Genomic DNA, 18,350 nt, shown 5'->3' with positions numbered 1-18,350 from the left:
GCACATCCAAATGAGATGTGCTTTCCTACCAAAAGACTAATGGATCTGGGAGCAAAGACAGTGACACAATGAATTCTTCCTGTTTAGACATTACACATGAATGATTCTGGAGGAGACGGTCAAAGGTGCCCAGTGCCCAGCAAGCCGAGGCAGGTCCACATGTGGGAGCTGGTTCTGTGGTCAGTGTCAGCTCAGTGAGAGGAACACAGCAAGGGCAACGAAGCACACAGGCCCACTCTATTCTCCCAACTGCATTCAGGAAGAATCGAGTTCATTAAACTTTTCCCACAGCCTCTAGAACCTTTGAGGGGGAGGGGTTAGAGCAGCAAAGAAATGCAATTTTGAAAGAATGGACTGTATCAGAAAACTCCATCCAAGTGGAGTTTAAACATTTACAGCATGGAAGATGTCTGCTTTTGAGGAAGGCATGTTACGTCTACCTTCAAATATTTAAAACGCAGATATCTAAGAATTGCATTCACTTTCTTCTGTGTTCTTCCATTAGTTCTATGACTTCTGCTTAAATCTACGCCTATCACTGAGAAAGGTTAGATGCTGCCAGCTAAATGTGGCCACCCAACAGCCACGAAGAAGTTATTTGCTTCCTGCTTTATTCAGTTAGAATCTAGTTACATTATAAGCAAAATAGCACTTTCAATTATATAATTAACACCAATGCTGAAAATGGAATAAAAACCAAAATAGTGTCATGTCTTGAACACTGAAAACAAACATATTATAAAAGGAAAGTACACACGCTTGAACAAGCTCCTTCCTGCTGAAGGTAATCAGCTTACATTTCAGTTTCCTATTTCTATGCCATTAAGGTATAATGCAGTTGAAACTCTAAACACAATCTCCAGCCAGACTTACAGCCACTCCCACAAAATTCTTTTTAAAAGACTCCTTCTGGTAAATTATGAATAAGATCAATATGTATCTTGGAAAATGAATAAATAAAAATCTACAACAACCCAATAAACAGAGCACTGGTTTTTCAAGAACTGTCCGTGACTAAACTCTCCTTAAATTCCTATGTCACATTATCATTTTTCCCTATTTAGTAAGGCTGAAAACCATCTGTGAAGAGTTTACCTCAGTTTGAGTTATTCTTTAAAGAAGTCTCCTTTCCTTTTGCACATAACTGTTGCTAAACTTAATCTCCACATCAAATGCTCCACCTATGAGACTCAAATATCCCCACGAAGGAGCAAGTAAGGTAAATGAAGTTAAAGTTTAATTCATGGAAGTGGAGACAAGGTGATTTTAGCACCGACCTGTTTTTAAAACCATCTCTCATTCTATCCACTCTGTATTGGTCTCTAAAACAACATCTTAGAAAGAAAGGTGGAACTTCAGAGTCCCAAGAAAACTTTAATCTCTAAATTAGTCAACTTAAAAGGTCTTATACAAGTAACAATGGGATTAACACTGGCGACGTAAACTATTCTCGGGTCATCAGTGACTAATGCCACTTAACACATCCAAAACTTAAAGTTCTTGATGGAGTTATGTTTCAGTATCCTAAACCATTTGGAAAGATTACTCTGACAAACAAAAGCTTTCAGAAACAAAACTAAGCAAAACTCCTCTCTCTCTCTTTCCACTGTTGACTCCTGGACCTACCAAATATGCTTCCTGGCCACTTTGTTTCATTTTAGAGACATTCTCATTCCTCTTAGATAGCTTTACTGCACACCTTTTGGGATTTTTTTTTTTTTTTTTTTGATGTGCTGTTTCAGTATATTCAAACAAGTTTAACAAAACAAAGCCCTACTAACAAACTAGAAAAATACTTGACATAATATATTTATATCTTAACACATCAAAATTCTAATTCCACTACCAAAATACTTGAGTGGCTGGAGGGGGGGCACCCCCAGGCCCATTCAGCACAATTCAGGAGTCGCTGTTGTGAAACCAAGTCTGTCCTTCTCAAGGAGCTGAACTCTCAGACCCAGGTTCCTAAGGCCAGCTCCACACCCTCCAATGTTACACGGAGAGGAAAATGCTCCAATTCATGTGTGGCAGTGGCATGTGGTCTATTTAATTCTGGCCAGTCTGTGTAAATATAAGTAACACAGCTATTTTGACGCGGCAATCAAAGAATGCAAGAGAATATGAAGGAGGAACAAACAAATGATAAAATGAGCTCTTTTTTGAGGGGCAGGAGAAAGATCCTACCAAATAGCACGCATGCCTAGTTCCTTAAAGTAGCACTTACATTCCTAAACCAAAATACTCCAATCATATTAATAGGGCAGCGTGAAAAATAATCTGGAGAAGATCCTGTAGGGAGAAGACCCACCCTCCCATCGCCTCTCAGCAGTCCTTTAAGTGTATTTATTACATAGCCACGGGGTGCGAGCACCTCAATGTTTAAATCATCTTTAATCAAGATTTGAGACCTAAGGGCACGTTCGTGGGGGAAAATGCCTTCCGGTTGCACGTTTAATTCAGACTTTTGTGACTCTCCTTTAAGTCAGTGCTCTGCGCCGCCCAAGGTCCCGCAGCCCTGCCCTTTGTTACAGTATAGACCCTGCCGACAGGCTCGGCCCCCCGCCACGGACACCCGGGGCTTCCAGCTCCAGCCCAGATTGCATGCGGGTCCCACGGCGGACAAGCATCAGGTCCCACGGGCAGGACGCAACTCCACGCGCCTCAACCCCGCACAAGGATGCCCGAGCCGGTGCCCACCGGCGGCTAGCGCCCAAATCCGCGCGCTGGCCCCGGCCTGGGACCTAATCAGGTATGAACACTTATGTAATCGCGCAGGGGCCACGCCTTTCCCACCGCCCCACCTCCGCCCGGACAAAGTGAAGTTTAAAATAGAAACCAATTACCTGGCCTGGGCAGCGCCTCGGCGCCTGGAGCGCGGTCCGCGCAGCCACGCGCACCCAGGGCCCCGGCCCCCACTCCCCCGCCCCCACAGACCCCCGTCCCGGCCCACACTCCCCCTACCCCCGCAGACCCCAGTCGGAGCTCTCACTCCCCCGCCCCCTTCAGACTCCCGCCCCGGCCCTCATCCCCCACTCCAGCTAACCCCCTCCCGGGTCCCCACTGCCCCAGCCCCGAGCAGACCCCGCCCCAGTCAGGACCCTACTCCCAGACCAGGCCCTCACTCCCGGGCCAGGCCCCCCATTCTCCCGCCCCCACGCAGCCCCGGGCCCTGCCTGCCCCACCCCCCCAGACCCATTCCCCCGATCCGTCCCCGGCCAGACCCCCTCCCCCGGCCCGCACGGACCCCCGCCTTTGTTACGGTGCGAAGTTGGGCCGTGGGTCCCCGTCTCTTTCACTTCTTGGGTTACAGTGCAGGCTTGTGACGTCCGCTCCACATGACGGGGGCGGGGGGCGGGCACCGGGGGGCGGGGGCGCGGGCCGGGTCCTCCCCCACCTCTCCGCCCATCCCTCCCCGCCTACAGCCCTCCCCCAGTAAACTGGGCCTCCAGAGGCCGCAGCCCAAGCCGCGGGGCGGGCAGGTAAATACTACCCCCCTCCCCCCGTCAGGCGCCCTGGGACCAGCGCCGCACCCGCGGGAGAAACAGAAATAGGAATGATTTAATCCAGCGACACCTCCCCCTACTGCCCATTCCTCAATCCGCGATCTCACAGAGATTGGGGAAGGAGAGGGGCAGAATCGGGTAGTATTCGGATTTAGGGAGCGGAAATGGCCCGGCGGGCGACGCGGGCTGGACCCCACCTTGTAACCGAGTTAGGATCTTGCTGGGGGAGGACGAAGGTCTCCTGGGTTGGCCAGTGGACTATCGGGATGACCTCCGTGCGGCCCTGCAGGCGGACACACTGTGCGTGGACGAGGCCCGGGCGCGGGATCCCTCCCAGGGATCCCCCTGCAGGGGTCTCGGGGAAGGAGGGGGTACACGTGTGTCCTTAACCCGTTCCCTGCAGCAGCAGCATCCATCTCTGAGCGAAGCAGCAAAGCAACTCCAGCACTGAACAGAGCTGCTCCTTGGTCCCTTACACACACACACACACACACACACACACACACAGAGCACTACTAATATTCCTAGAGAAGTTGGTGCCCTACTAAACCCAGAGGAAACGTGGGGGGGCCCGTGACGCACTCCGCCGGTGAATGTGCCCATTGTGCCGGGGAGCCGTTGCCAGTGCTTCGCATTCTTAAGTAGGTGGGCAGTAAAATTGCACTGACCCTGGGCAGGTCACATTCTATAATTTGCCACGGCCTAAATATCAACTTCCAGTGAGAAAATAAAATTTGAAGTTGGAAGGTACATGCTGTCCTTCACTTTTTCTAGAGTTAACAACAGTTTCAACAATCCTGGACCTCGATACGCCTAGCGAGTGACGAGTAGAATCCATCACTCTGACCCCAGGCGCTCAGGGCGCGCCTGCCGCGTGGGAACGAGACGGAAGGAACCACACATTTCGATCCCCCAACCTCTGAGAAGCATAATCACATCCCTCCTTTTCTTCCCCTTCTGCAGGTTTCGACTTGCATCCGAAAGCACTTCTTTTGCCCGTTCTTTACAGAACACTCGGAGGAGGCAAGGTCTCTATTTGGAATGCTGCATGCCCACCTAGCTGCAAAGATTCAGATAATAGCGTGTCCGTGTATACAGCTCATAACTGTGCAAATCAGGACCCTGCGGATGCGCGGGGCTGGTCGGACTTAGTGTGCAGACACATGGGCGCATGCACGCGCGCGCGCGTACACACTCACACCCCAAATTACCTCCGGGATGGAGAAAGCCGCTGCGGATTGGCCCGGAGAGCCGTCACTCACACCCAGGGGGCAGGGAGACTTTGCAAGGCTGTTTCCTTCCACCACCCCCCCTTCATTTATTGGTAAAACAACAGCAGAGCTCTGAAAGTTAGCCTTCTGCACCGAGAGTTTGCCTTCTTTAAACGAGGGAGGCATCATACGATATCCATTTAAATCTATTTTCTACTTCCACAGTGGATGAAAGGGGAAATTAGCAATCGGGATGGGGGCGGAGAGGCAGCTCGCTGTAAAAAGGAGGGGGTCATCCGGGAGGGGTGGACGCAGGGAGAAGAGTTGTTCTCAACACCCAAAAGGGACTTTGACCTTTCATTGATCTCGAAATTAAAAAATGTTTTTCACAGGTCAGATTGTATCAAACGCCGGTCCTAATTGATGAACTCATTATTTTAATTTTATTATTTAAACACACGCCAGCAATCGTGTTTCCTTAAGAAAGAACTGACCTATTTTTGGCTGGAGATAAAGGATCATGTTAACAGATGTTAATCTTGTAATCTGTTTTTCCTGTAAGCACTTTACATACCCGGGTTTCAGACCTTAAAAATAACATCTTTTCCAAAAAGACCTGACGTCACAATTCACTCGCTGAAAAATCGCTCCCCCTCTCCAGTTTTTTTCCTCCGCAATGATTTCAAAGACATTAAATCTTTTTCACTTTATAAATGCTGATTTGTTCTGCCTCAACTCCCACAGGCTTTTATTTGCATTTCAAATTCCACAGGTTACACCAGTCGCCTTTTCAAAAAATGTAAACCAACAATGAAGCAGCAAATGGCTTTTTGTGCGTCTGGATTAAATAAGGCACAGAATAAATATATTTTAAAAGAGGGCTGAGCAAGTTGTTCTTTGCACACCCGGAGATCAAGTAATTCTTTATCAATAAACCCAGCGGAATGATTAAGACACAGACACACAACACCAGAAGCTCCTGGTCAGATCCTGGTCTGCTGCGAGGAGCTTATTACCGCTGATAATAAATGGGGCTGACTTACAGACCCACATTTTTCGGGTAAAAGGCTCGGTCTCTCTGGTCCGTAGCAGCAGGACCCCAGCCCACCAAGGCCGATTGTCACCGCACACCAACCTTCCTCCACGAACCGCTGTTTTAAATACCCAGCTCGGCTGGCTTTTAACAAACTTATTCATACAAAGTTTCTCTAAAACTTGATGACGAGGCGGTTAATCTAAATGCTAATCATAACTCTTCAGTAGGTTAGCTCACCATGGAAATGGCAGGCAAGGAGCTTTACCAACCCCCCCCCCCCCAACCACACACCCCAAGTATTCTTCCCTTGCGTATACTCGGGTAAATATCGTGATCAATACCTCCCCCACCCCCATCCCAGCCAGGCTGGGTGCATCTCGGAGGAGCCCCTGCCACCCTGACCCCCTCTCCTCATCCCTCCTCAGAGTCCTTGCAGAACCCTCGCCCCCGCCCCCACCGCTGCCCTAACTTCCCTTCCAAGCTCTCACTTCTTTAATGTTAGGGTCACTTAGGCTCTCGCAGATGATGGGCACGCAGCCAGGGGAGGGGGGAGGAAAAACAACGCCCCTCCCCGCAAACACGGCCCCGAGGCAGCAGCGCTCGGTGCCCACAGGCATCGATCCCATCAGCCAAACCCTTAATAATTGAAGCGGCTCCTCGGGCCCCGCAGCCCCATCACCCACCTTCATTAGCCGGAGCGTTTTACTTTAAAGTAAGGCAATTTGCTCTTTGTCTCCTAATGGATGGTGAGCGCATCCAAGCTCCCCTCCTCCCGAGTCGCCTTTGACGAAGTGTACAAAGCCAGAGCCTCCTCCGCGCTCCCACCCCGGCCCCCACCCCGCCCCTCCACTGCGGTAAAAACCACCTCCCGGGCGCTCGCCTAGCCGCCCGAAGTTGCATCTTCCCTCTCCTGGAATTGCGGAGCGGAGCAACTACCCACAGGGAAAGCCAGCCGCCCTCCCCGCGCCCTGGAGCCCCTCCCCGGCGCCCCCAACCCTCGCGGCACACGCCAGGTCCCCCAGGCTTCCAGGCTAGGGCCCTGCGCCCCCTCCCGCAGCACCCCCACCCCGGCCCCTACCTTGGCGGAGAGGCGGCGGCCGGGGGAGGAGGACGCGCACGCCCCGCGCCTCTGAAGGTGAAGCCGAGCGCCGGAGGCGCGGAGCCGAACGCTGCACTAGACCGACCGCGCCAGCTGCGCCCGGGCGCGGGGGACGCGCGAGGGCGCGCGGGGCCCGCCACGCGCCCGGCCCCCTCCCTGCGCCGCCCGCGCGCGCCCGGGAGGCGCCCGCCCCGCGGGGACCCCGGCGCTGGCCGGGCTCTGGGGGCTGCGCGGCGCAGGGAGGGGACCGGGCCCCCGCGGCAGGGCGCAGGCCTGAGGCTTCCCCCAGCCCCGGAATGGTCTGCCCTGTAGGAAACGCACACGCTCCACTATTGTCTCATCAGCACAAAGTTCTGCCACACTGCGGGGAAAGTCTGGAGGCTCACGATGACTCAGACGCAGATAATTCTTCCCCTAATAGCACTGAATCACGATCCCAGAGGCTAGTTGTCGCCCCTTCTTTCCAAGGACCACCGCTGCCGCAGATCCAGTTACGGGAAGCTGTTTAGGCGCACACACGGATACACACACATGCACGCATCCTTACGTGCAGGCATGCCGGGGATGCATTTTCAGCCGACTTGGCACCTGAGCATTAAGCCTCGAACCAGATTTATACGCGGGGATCCTTCCGGTGGTCACCCGAGCGCGTGCACTACAAACCGCTTAGGGTGTGCGTTTCCCCTAACTTCCTAATAAATGTGCTTGGGGGGTATTCAGACGCAGAGTTTCAGCAGATTAAGTGCAGAATCAAAATGGGGTCCCACTGGAAAGACTTCACAACAAGGATTCTGCTGTATGGTAATTTTTAAATGACTGTTTTGTTTTCATTTTTAACCTTGAAAAGTTCAACTTTAATTTTTTTTTCTTCAAACTCCATCTTTTAACCGCGACCACTACTCTCCGTGGGCCGCAGTTAGTTGCACGAAGTTGAGTCTGGGAATAGAAATCCCCATTTGACTTCAAAAAGCTTTCATGGGGGTGGGGGTAGCTGCAGAAGCAGAAGGGGCGGGGGGGGGGCAGATGGAGGCGAAGGAGGAGAGAAGGGGGAGGCTGTAGGAGGGGCGCCCCCTGAGTTGGCGGTGACGTAGACCTAGGGAGCAGTGGCCTGCGGAGGGGTAACTCTGCCCTCTCCCACCCGGCTCCTGGCCATATTGTGCTCTCCTCGTGACGAGTCCGCAGTGGAGATGGATTCCAGCCAGCAACACGGACGTCGCTCTGCTGAAGAGGCAGCGCGACAGTCCAGGCGTCACCTTCCGCGGTGGCATTTCTCTCGGTGCCTAACATTCGCAAACACTCGGGGCTGCTGCAGCTCGGGACCCTCTCCAAACTTAGGGCATTTACAGCAGAAAGTACTGCGGACGAGCGCCAAGGGAGGGGCTTGTGCCTGCAAAGCTGGACTGTCAGCCAGGGGGCCATTCTGCATGAGTGTGATGTGAGTGCAGTCTGTGCGATGCAGCGTGTGTGATGTGTGTGCATGTGTGTGTGTTTCGCCGAAGGCAGGGGGAGTGGAAAGACAGGGAGGGAGCCGGAGGGAGAACCTATGCGGGAAGGATCCCGAGTCATAAAAGGTGATTAACGATTTACGCTAATTTGGAGAGCAGGCGTGGTGGTTGACAATCCTTGCTGGTTTCAGACCGAATACCTAAGTGGGAATGCATTCTTGAACAATCAAATTTAAGTCCGATTCACAGAAAGGTATAGAAGCGGCGCGATTCATTACAGTGAGAGTAAAAATGCACGAACAGAATTACCCCCCTTTGCAACTAACTTCATAGATAAAACGTCATATATAGACATTTTGTCTCATATATACCTATGCACCCCCAAAGAGATTAAAATTTCCATACTTGAAACTTTAATTTTTTTGTAGTATTTTGGAATGGATTTGCATCCATGGTTAAAATTCTTGAGTCTATTTAAGACTACAGTATTGCACTAATAACTTCCATGTGTTGAAAATTGACAAGTTAGATCAACAATGAGTGAGGAAAACTTCCAAACTGGAGGAAGAGTGTGGAGGACATAAAATTGTGATTTTCAGGTCTTGCCTTCTTTCTCTCACCCGCTTATCACCCACATGTGAACTCTCTCAGGGCTCTGCGGGTTCTACAACAATATTGTGCTTTTAAAAGATTTCCTTTCTCCCACATTTCTCTACAATGCATGCAGAATCTGAGAAGGTAACTTGAGAGGCGGCAAGAGTTACATCCTGGAAAATGGCAGCTTGGGGCCCAGCATGGTTTTGTTACTAGTGAGAGCGCCATTCGTGAGCCGGAATGTGTTTACGTTATTGTTCATTTGTCAACACGTTATTAAGAAATGGTACAAAAGCAAAATATTTTTCTCCTATTCCTGTAACATATTTAGCGTTGTCAGAATTTCAACTGTTTAAAATCTTCAAACATTTAGAGTTGCCATTAAAGATTAAGGACACTGTTTCGACACAAACATCAATCCCTGAAATCCCCCAAGAGAAGTCCTCCTATTTCAAAATGTTTAGGTAAATTACAGTATTTCAGTGGAGAGAATTCAGCAATATTAATGAACTAATAACTGAATATATATTAGGCTTTTTATTATTTCATAACACAATAATTTTGCTTGATGAAATAGGTGGAGAAAAAAATTCTTTTCCCTTGTTATTATCCAATGAATTATTTGTTCAGGATTTGGGACTCTGTTCCTTCAAGCTAAGGAAAATGGCATTTTAATGAAAGTGTTCACTGGCTTGTCTGCGTAAGTCAGGCCATGGCATTGTTCCTGGATATTGAGATCAAAAAGATTTTTTAGAGATTCCATTAAAGAATAGTTAAAAGTGAAAAACAAATACAAAAAAAGAATCTCCCACAAGGCCTTGTCTATCTGAAAGCTGGAAGTGAAACTCTTTATTCTATAGTATGAAATCTAAGACAAGCTAAAAATATTTATTAAATATGCATGCTCAAAAATTTAAGTGCACTGCTAGTAAATATTTAATGTTAAGTCTTTGTGTGAATATATTCAGATTTTCTAAATTATATCTGAAAAAGAAGAATGACATTCTATGCCTAAGTCTAGAGATAAACTTTAGCCCTCTGAACTAACTTAAATTCACAGATCTCAGAGTGGATTAGGGATAAGTTTGATTTAAATTGTCAAAAAGCATTCCTGAGTAGAGACTGTTTTAAGAGCAGTACAGCTGTTGCTTGCCTTTGTACTGTTTGGAGTAGGTAGCAATTTCATGTATAAATGGAAATTTGCTATTTATTTAGTTACCAGTGGTTTCAAAAGCATTACCCCCATCCTAACTTGCTGTACCGTCCTAGAATCTTTCCCTTTCACAGAACCCGGAGTCTCAGAAATACGCTGTGTTGAGACTGAGGAGGAAGGGAAAACAGCCCATCAGCCTGACTCAGTAAGGAATTTAACATATGGTCATCCCCGGCCCTGATGAGAGGCAAAGTTGTGACTGTATTTTAAATTCTCTTTACAAAGTGTTTTCAGACTGCTTGACTCTGAAGTCAACCAACAAAATATTTTTAATCTTGGTGTAGGAAATGATCTCAGTTATTTCTTAAATTTTAATTCTATGGAAGGTGATGGCTACTGTAGCGGTAAAATAGATGCATTTCTCCTAAACACACACACCATTACCTCTACACACACACACACACACACACACACACACACACACACCATTACCTCTAACGTGATCCATGCGTGGATTTTCCCATGTTTACACTAGATCACTTCTCACTGAAGAGCTTTCTTTGGTGTCGTCTTTTGTAAACTTGAAGATTTGAGGTCAGTCTGTCTGGGCTTTAGGCTTAGTCAGTCAGGGTGGAAACCTGCTGTTTGTTTGAAGGACTTTCATGACCATGTTTTCATCTCTCTGTGGAGTCTGAAGACACCTTCGCCAGGGTGCATACCTGAATTTTCAGGTCATTTCATCAAGCATCTCTTCAAGATCTGTGCAAAATACATCCGCACAGTGAAATGGTGGACGCCTTCCTCTTCTCTCCTCAGGGCAGAAATGCTGACCACCCGGGGGTACCAGCCATTGAACAGTCTGTCCTTGTTTTCTGCTTGGAGGAAAACCCCATAATGACCCACAATCCTATTCTCATTGCAACACAGATTTTCCTTCACTGAGTGCTGTGCATGCCATGCATTTGGTTGACGACAAAGATATCTTTAATAACTTTCAGTCACAGAGTTCATGTGGAGTCACAAATGAGGCAAAAATAGGGTAGAAAGCAGCCGAGGAGCTGCAGGACTGCAGGCCCGTCTCCTCACAATTTGTAGTTTGGGGGGAACTGCATCAGGACCTCACAGCAGGTAGGCAGCCCTCAAATCTGTTCTTAATTTCAACTTAAGTAGAAGACTCTCAGCAACAGCTGGCTGCAGAATAATTGATACAGAATTCCACAGATGTGGTTCGTAATGGCTTAAAGAATAAAGGGAAATAGGCCACAGAGCAGAATTCATTTAAGGAAAGACAAATTCAGGAAGGATTCCTCTTTTGAAAGATTTCCCATGTTAAGGAAGAAAGGGACTGGTTTTTTGGTTTTTGTTTTTGTTTTGATTACCTCTACTTATAATTCGGAAGTATGTCAATAACTTAACAGATAGGTTATGACCTCTTCACATACACGGTTTTACTGTTGTAAGACCGTTGACTTTTTCTGCCCACAAATCGCACTTGGTTTCACCCTGCATAGCTGAGTACATGTGCATGCCCATGCAAACTTTTCTAAGAGAACTGAAAATAAAATAAGGGAAGCAGCAATACATCCCTTTTGCTGTGAGTAGGCAGGCACACTTGTAACGAAACCGAGTAGGGAATAAATGCTCAGCTTTGAGTGAGGTCTCACCACAGAACAGAGTTTGGCGGAAAGCAGAATTTGACATTTAGGTGGTTGGATGGGGTTAGAATCAGACCCATAAGACATGGTCAGGGTGGGGATGAGGAGCTGTCATAATTACAGAGTCCAGACATTTTGTTGATAAGGAAGCCTGGGTACAGTAACAAAATTGACCATTTTAACCATTTTTAGGTGTACGACTCGACAGTAAGCATATTCACAATGTCATCAACCATCACCACCCTTCATCTCCAGAACTCTCTCCAACTTTTAAAACTGAAACTCTGTCCCCACCAACTCCCTACTCCCCCTCCCCCAGCCCCAGGCCACCACCATTCTCCTTTCTGTGTCCAGGAATGTGACTCCTCTAGGGACCTCACACAAGTGCAATCTCACTATATTTGTCCTGTTGTGATTGGTTTATTTCACCCTTCAGGTCCATCCACACTGTAGTATGTAACTAGGTACAATTTTGCCATCTTTACAAAAGATGTAGCAGTTACATGCAGGTAGGAATTTTGCCAAATAAACTGATTAACAAAGTGACTACCATCTCAACAAAAACAGTTCTCAAGAATGTATCCTCTCTTACAAGGATCTCCTTATCTGGCTGCCTTTGCTTGTCTCTGCCTCCTGGTAGGCTTCAGAAGCTCCATCTTCTTCCCAAATGGAAACTAGTGCAGCTGAAATGACATGGAGCAAACCTGAGACCCAGTAAAAATCTGGTTAGTATTTTCATGGTTGATTTATGACTTTTTTTTTAATGTGACCAAAGCAGGTGGATGTTTCCAGGCCTGGGTTCGAACCTGAGCCACAGCAGTGACAACACTGGATCCTTAACCTGCTAAGCCACCCAAGAGTTCCTGGTTTATGACTTATAACCAGATTAAGTTCCTCCAAAATGAAGGAAGCCCACTACAAAACAAACAATTACAAATTGAAATCAGGGAGTTCCCACTGTGGCTCAGAGGTAATGAACATGACTAGTATCCATGAGGACGCAGGTTCCATCCGTAGCCTTGCTTAGTGGGTTAAAGGATTTGGTGGTGCCGTGAACTGTGGTATAGGTTGCATGTGTAGCTCAGATCCTGTGTTGCTGTGGCTGTGACACTGGCTGGCAGCTGCAGCTCCAATTCAACCCCTAGCCTGGGAATTTCCACATGCCATGGATGCAGCCCTAAAAATCAAACAAACAAAAAATTAAAATCAATACAAAGCATGGTGAAGTTGACATACAAGGCACCAGAGGTGGGTTCACAAATTCAGCCTGGCACTAAGGCAATCCCGGCCAAGGAAAACCTTTGATGAAGAGAGTCTGTCTTTCTGGGGATGGACCCAGGGCACATATGTGTCTCTGGGGCCCCACTGCCCAGTTGTGAGCAGGCATTCCCTTTTAGGATGCCTGTTTCAGCCTGCCCCAAATAGGTAGTGAACCCATGGCATTAAACTTAATCTGGGGGCCACAGTGGAATTTTTGAAAGAGACAAAGAGCTTGATTTCTTATTGAGTCACCAAATTATACTGAGTCACCAAAAAGCTTTTGTTGTTCCTTGCAGCATTATGGTGTTAGAGCTGAGTAGGGGATAGGGAAAGTCGGGTTAGATCTCTGAGACATGTTATACAATGAAAAATGTTAAAAATAGTTCAGGTAGGCAGTCATCATTTAAAGCACATGATCACAAAAGTTCAAAAGAGTTTTTAAATCCTAATTTTCCCCAACTGTGCATTTCTTCCTTCCCTCCACATTTACTACTCTAACAAGGCCCTAGATTAAGTGCTAATTTAAAAAGGAATATTTATCCAGCAATCCCAGTCCTGAGCATATAGCCACCAAAAACCATAACTTGAAAAGACATCAGCGCCCCAATGTTCATTGCAGCACTATTTACAATAGCCAGCACAGGGTAAAAATCTAAATGTCCACCAACAGATGAATGGATAATGAAGATGTGGTACATATACACAATGGAATATTATTCAGCCATAAAAAGAACGTAATATTGCCATTTGCAGCAACATGAATGGACCCAGAGAATATTATACTTAGTGAAGTAAGTCAGACAGAGAAAGACGAGTATCATGTAATATCATTGTTATGTGGAATCTTTAAAAATGATGCAAGTAAACTTATTTACAAGGCAGAAATAGACTCACAGACAGAAAACTTATGATTACCAAAAGGGAAGGTGGGACGGTGGGAGGGTGGGATAAATTAGGCATTTAGAATTAACAGATACACACTACTATACACAAAATAGATAATCCACAAGGACCTGCTGTACAGCACAGGGAACTCTACTCAATAGTCTGCAATAACCGGTATGGGAAAAGAATCTTGAAAGAGAATGGATACATGCATACGTATAACTGAATCACTGTACTGTACACCTGAAACTAAAACATTGTAAATTGAGTATACTTCAGTAAAAAGTTAAAAAAATAAATAAATAATAAAAAATAAAAAGAATATTTATTACACACTTACTCTTCAGGAATCCTTTATAAGAGCTTACATGTCATGTCATTTAATCCTTACAATAATCCCACGAGGTAGGTACCCCTGTCACCCCACTTTACAGATGCTGAATTTCATCATTCAGGACCCCATCCAGCTGACAGAGCTGGCGAGTGTCAGGGATGGGATGGGAAGCAGCAGCCTGGACCACATCACCAAACCTTATGTCAACCTGCCCACAACTGGTCAGAGCACATGGCCTCAGATATTTCAAAGATGATACCATGAGTGGACAAAGCCAAATCTGTGTCTCCTGTAACAGCTTTAGAAATGTGGCATGAACTCTGGTACCCAGCTCTGGCTCTGTGTTTTGGTGTTTGCAAGTGTGTAAGTCCCATCACACCCTCTGTACCCACACCGTGTGTGTCACTGGCTGGCATTTGTCACCATGAAGCACTGTGGGTCTGCTCTACACCTACTGTGTGCTGTGGGTTTGTGCAGGAAGACCTGCTCGCTGGTGGATGAGAAGTGCTATGAAAATCCTTAGTTTCACAAAGGATTTGAATTGGTTTTATAGGATATAAAAAATACAAAAGGAAAGCATAAATAGTGAGAGGAATGGGGTCAGGAATTAGAAAAACAAGAGTAGAAAAATATAAGATCAGGATCAATCAGCTCACTCAGGCTTAAGACATGCACACAACCATGTCCTGTTAGAGGAGCAGAATTTTCCTGGGAGCTTCCTAGCATCCAGAGCAGAGGGAAGTACTACTCTCCCCAAGATTTGCCTTATCTGAAAAAAGGGAAGCGCAGTTTTTCTACCGAAAAACATGGAGCTCCCTTTGTAGCTCAGAGATAACCTGACTAGTATCCAGGAGGACTCGGGTTAGATCTTTAGCCTAGCTCAGTGGGTTAAGGATCTGGTGTTGGAGTTCCCATCATGGCTCAGCGGAAATGAATCTGACTAGTATCCATGAGGACACAGATTCGATCCCTGGCCTCGCTCAGTGGGTTAAGGATCCGGCATTGCCATGAGCTCTGGTGTAAGTTACAGACGTGGCTCAGATCTGGCGTTGCTGTGGCTGTGGTGTAGTCCGGCAGCTTCAGCTCTGATTTGACCCCTAGCCTGGGAACCTCCATATGCCACGGGTGCAGCTCTAAAAGGACAAAGAGAAAATAAAAGGGATCCGGGGTTGCTGGTAGCTGCAGTTCCTATTCGACACCTAGCCTGGGAACTCTAGCCGTAAGAAAGAAAAAAAAAAAAAAAAAAAGAAAGAAAAATATTATGTCCTAACCCTGGTATCTAAGTGAAATTTCTCCTACAGTTTCTCAAGAAGAAGAGATAGTGGTATGTAATGAACTACAGTCCCAACAATACTTTTACCAAACCAAAAACTCTAGACAGTATTCCTCACTGCGGTTTGGAGGTGAAACTATCAACTGACAATTTCATCAGAATTTACAATGATCACCTAATCTGCAAAGTGAGAATTGCACTTAGAGTGATTAGGAACAAGAAAAGTGGAAATTTGAAATCACTTGAAACTGTTTTAACGTATATTCATGCAGACAAATGTGAGTTCTTTTCTGAATACACAGCTTCTCCCTCAGCTTGTAACCACTGATGTCATCAATATTATAAAATCATGTGTTAATTTAATACTTTGAAAACAGTTGAAGACATCAGAGATGTTATCTCGAATTGTATTAATACTCTCGGAGTTCCTGTTGTGGCTCATCTGATTAAGAACATAGTGATTGCATGGATGTGGGTTCGATCCCTGGCCTCACTCAGGGGGTTAAGGATCTGGTGTTGCTGAAAGCTGCAGCATAGGTTACAGATGCAGCTCAGATCTGGTGTTGCAGTGGCTGTGGTGTAGGTCAGCAGGGGCAGCTCTGATTCGACTTCTGGCCTGGGAACTTCCATATGCCACAGGTAGGGCCTAAGGAAAAAAAAATATATTAGTACTGTCTAAATGGGATCATTTCTGGAACCATTCCATATTTCCTCATTGATTTTTCAAAATCTTGTTTGTTTGTTTTATCTTTTTTGCCTTTTCTAGGGCTGCTCCCAGGGCATATGGATGTTCCCAGGCTAGGGTGCTAATCGGAGCTGTAGCCGCCGGCCTACACCACAGCCACAGCAATGCCAGATCCGAGCTGCGTCTGGGACCTACACCACAGCTCATTGCAGATCCTTAACCCACTGAGCAAGGCCATGGATCAAATCCGCAACCTCATGGCTCCCAGTCGGATTCTTTAACCACTGAGCCACGACAGGAACTCCAAAATCTCGTTTGTGTTCTTGAAATGTTGCTCATAAGGCCAAGTCCAGCCAAATCTTGGATTCACAGCACAAACTACAAACGTTTAGGAACTGATTCCATACCATCCATGGGAAAGGTAGACAGCGACTGGGCTCCTCCCCAGCCAGGCGCCCCGCCCACTCTTCAGGAGATTCCCTGGGGCTCCAGTCTCTCTTGGCACGGGGCGCGGGGGCGGAGGTTTATCAGCCCTGGCTTCTCCCTGGCCGACCCAAAAGCCAAAGGCTTTCACCTCCCGGAACCCGCGAGTCCTCGCCACTAGTCAGAGTTTGCAGAAACTTCTGGGGTGTGGACGACAAGGCATTTGGGTAACACGCATAGGAAGGTCTAGACACACACTTCCTTCTTTATTTCCTACAGTTTAAGCCCTTGGGCTTCTAGAAAGCCTTTATTTAAAATAAATGCAGAAAAGATGTGTTACACAGTGCGTTACAATACAATACAATCATCCATTAAGTAGCAAACTCTGTTCAAACAAAGTTCATGGATGGACTGGCAAATTTACAAAAGCAAGGAAATTCAAAGAGGAGGTACCGCCACTTAAACCCGGGTCTCCCTGGTGTGCGTGCAAAGTGGGCCAACAGAGAGCGGCTGGGTGGCGTTTTGTTTTTCCCTCTGGTTTGCTTCTGAGCTATCTTTCTTCAGTAAAGTAGGGTATTGGTAAAAATAAAAGAATTCTTAAAAATGAAGTCATTTTCTCTATGTCCTTTTTTGGTTTGTTTTAAAGAAAATAAATTACCCCATATCTACTGGGTAGAAAAAAAATATTCCACTTCCCAGGCCCTCCCCCATACCACTTTTTTTTTTTTTCCCAATTGAGCATATCCAGTTGTTTATATCCTGGCTATCAAAGTGAAGCACAAAAGTAACTTTTAGGCAAACTGATAATAAACTTCCATGTTAGATATTATGTTCTTTAGGAAACATCACTAAAACATGATTTTACTAGTATTTCTAATTGTAAAAAGCATTTCTTTAGAATAATACAAAAAAGCTTAATAGAAAAAAAACTGTATTCATTAAGTATCAAGTAAGTAGGTAAATGCTAAACTACGCTTAGCCTTTCAAAGTCGGGAAATTTCATCTTTTTTTTAATCTTTTTTTTTTTTTTTTTTTTTTTTTGCTATTTCTTTGGGCCGCTCCTGCGGCATATGGAGGTTCCCAGGCTAGGGGTCGAATCGGAGCTATAGCCACTGGCCTATGCCAGAGCCACAGCAACGCGGGATCCGAGCCGTGTCTGTGACCTACACCACAGCTCACGGCAGCGCCAGATCCTTAACCCACTGAGCAAGGGCAGGGACGGAACCCGCAACCTTATGGTTCCTAGTCGGATTCGTTAACCACTGCGCCACGACGGGAACTCCTTAATCTTATTTTTAAATACAATTATGTGCTCATATGTACCCCATTTGAAACAATATTGGGTTTTTGGTTTTGTTTTGGGGGGGTTTTTTTTTTGGCTTTTTAGGGCTGCACCTGAGGCATATGGAGGTTCCCAGGCTGGGGATCAAATCCGAGCTATAGCTGCCGGCCTACACCAAAGCTATAGCAACTCAGGATCTGAGCTGAGTCTATGACCTACACCACACCACAGCTCACTGCAATTCCAGATCCTTAACCCACTGATGGAGGCCGGGGATCAAACCCAAATTCTCATGGATCCTAGTCGGGTTCATTAACCCCTGAGCCACAACGGGAACTCCCATTTGAAAATTTTGATGGAACTTACTTTTGCTCACCACCAATAAAAATGATTTCAAAAACTACGGTCTGCTCTGTAAGAACCTGTAATGGCATTATTGCCATTGACTAATCTCTTTCTCTTCCCTCTTCACACATCACTGTGCAATATTACCTCCCTCTTCCTTGCTGTGA

The 18,350-nt window shown here is 46.6% G+C and overlaps 1 protein-coding gene across 7 annotated transcripts in view; it reads right to left on the bottom strand.

The window, feature by feature from the left end:
• The window catches only part of ZNF516 (zinc finger protein 516), a 116,917-nt gene extending 109,980 nt beyond the window's left edge, over window positions 1-6,937 (bottom strand). For 3 of the 7 annotated variants that reach the window (XR_014840877.1, XR_014840890.1, XM_085017671.1), the window contains exon 1: window positions 6,829-6,937. The gene's annotated coding sequence lies outside the window, so the exon portion shown is untranslated. Of the gene's footprint in view, window positions 1-3,244; window positions 3,320-6,433; window positions 6,548-6,828 lie in introns of those variants that run through there. The other 4 variants (XR_014840888.1, XM_085017675.1, XR_014840889.1 and 1 more) reach the window with 2 other exon arrangements.
• Between the last annotated feature and the right edge of the window lie 11,413 nt (window positions 6,938-18,350).

The sequence above is a fragment of the Sus scrofa genome, chromosome 1 (genome assembly GCF_054392235.1).
Source record: "Sus scrofa isolate SSC_HxYL_T2T_F1_AM1 chromosome 1, Sscrofa_HxYL_maternal_Yorkshire_Landrace_v2.0, whole genome shotgun sequence".
Lineage (NCBI taxonomy): Eukaryota > Metazoa > Chordata > Mammalia > Artiodactyla > Suidae > Sus > Sus scrofa.
Note: the sequence above shows the minus strand (reverse complement) of the source record. Positions and strands in the feature narration are given on the sequence as shown.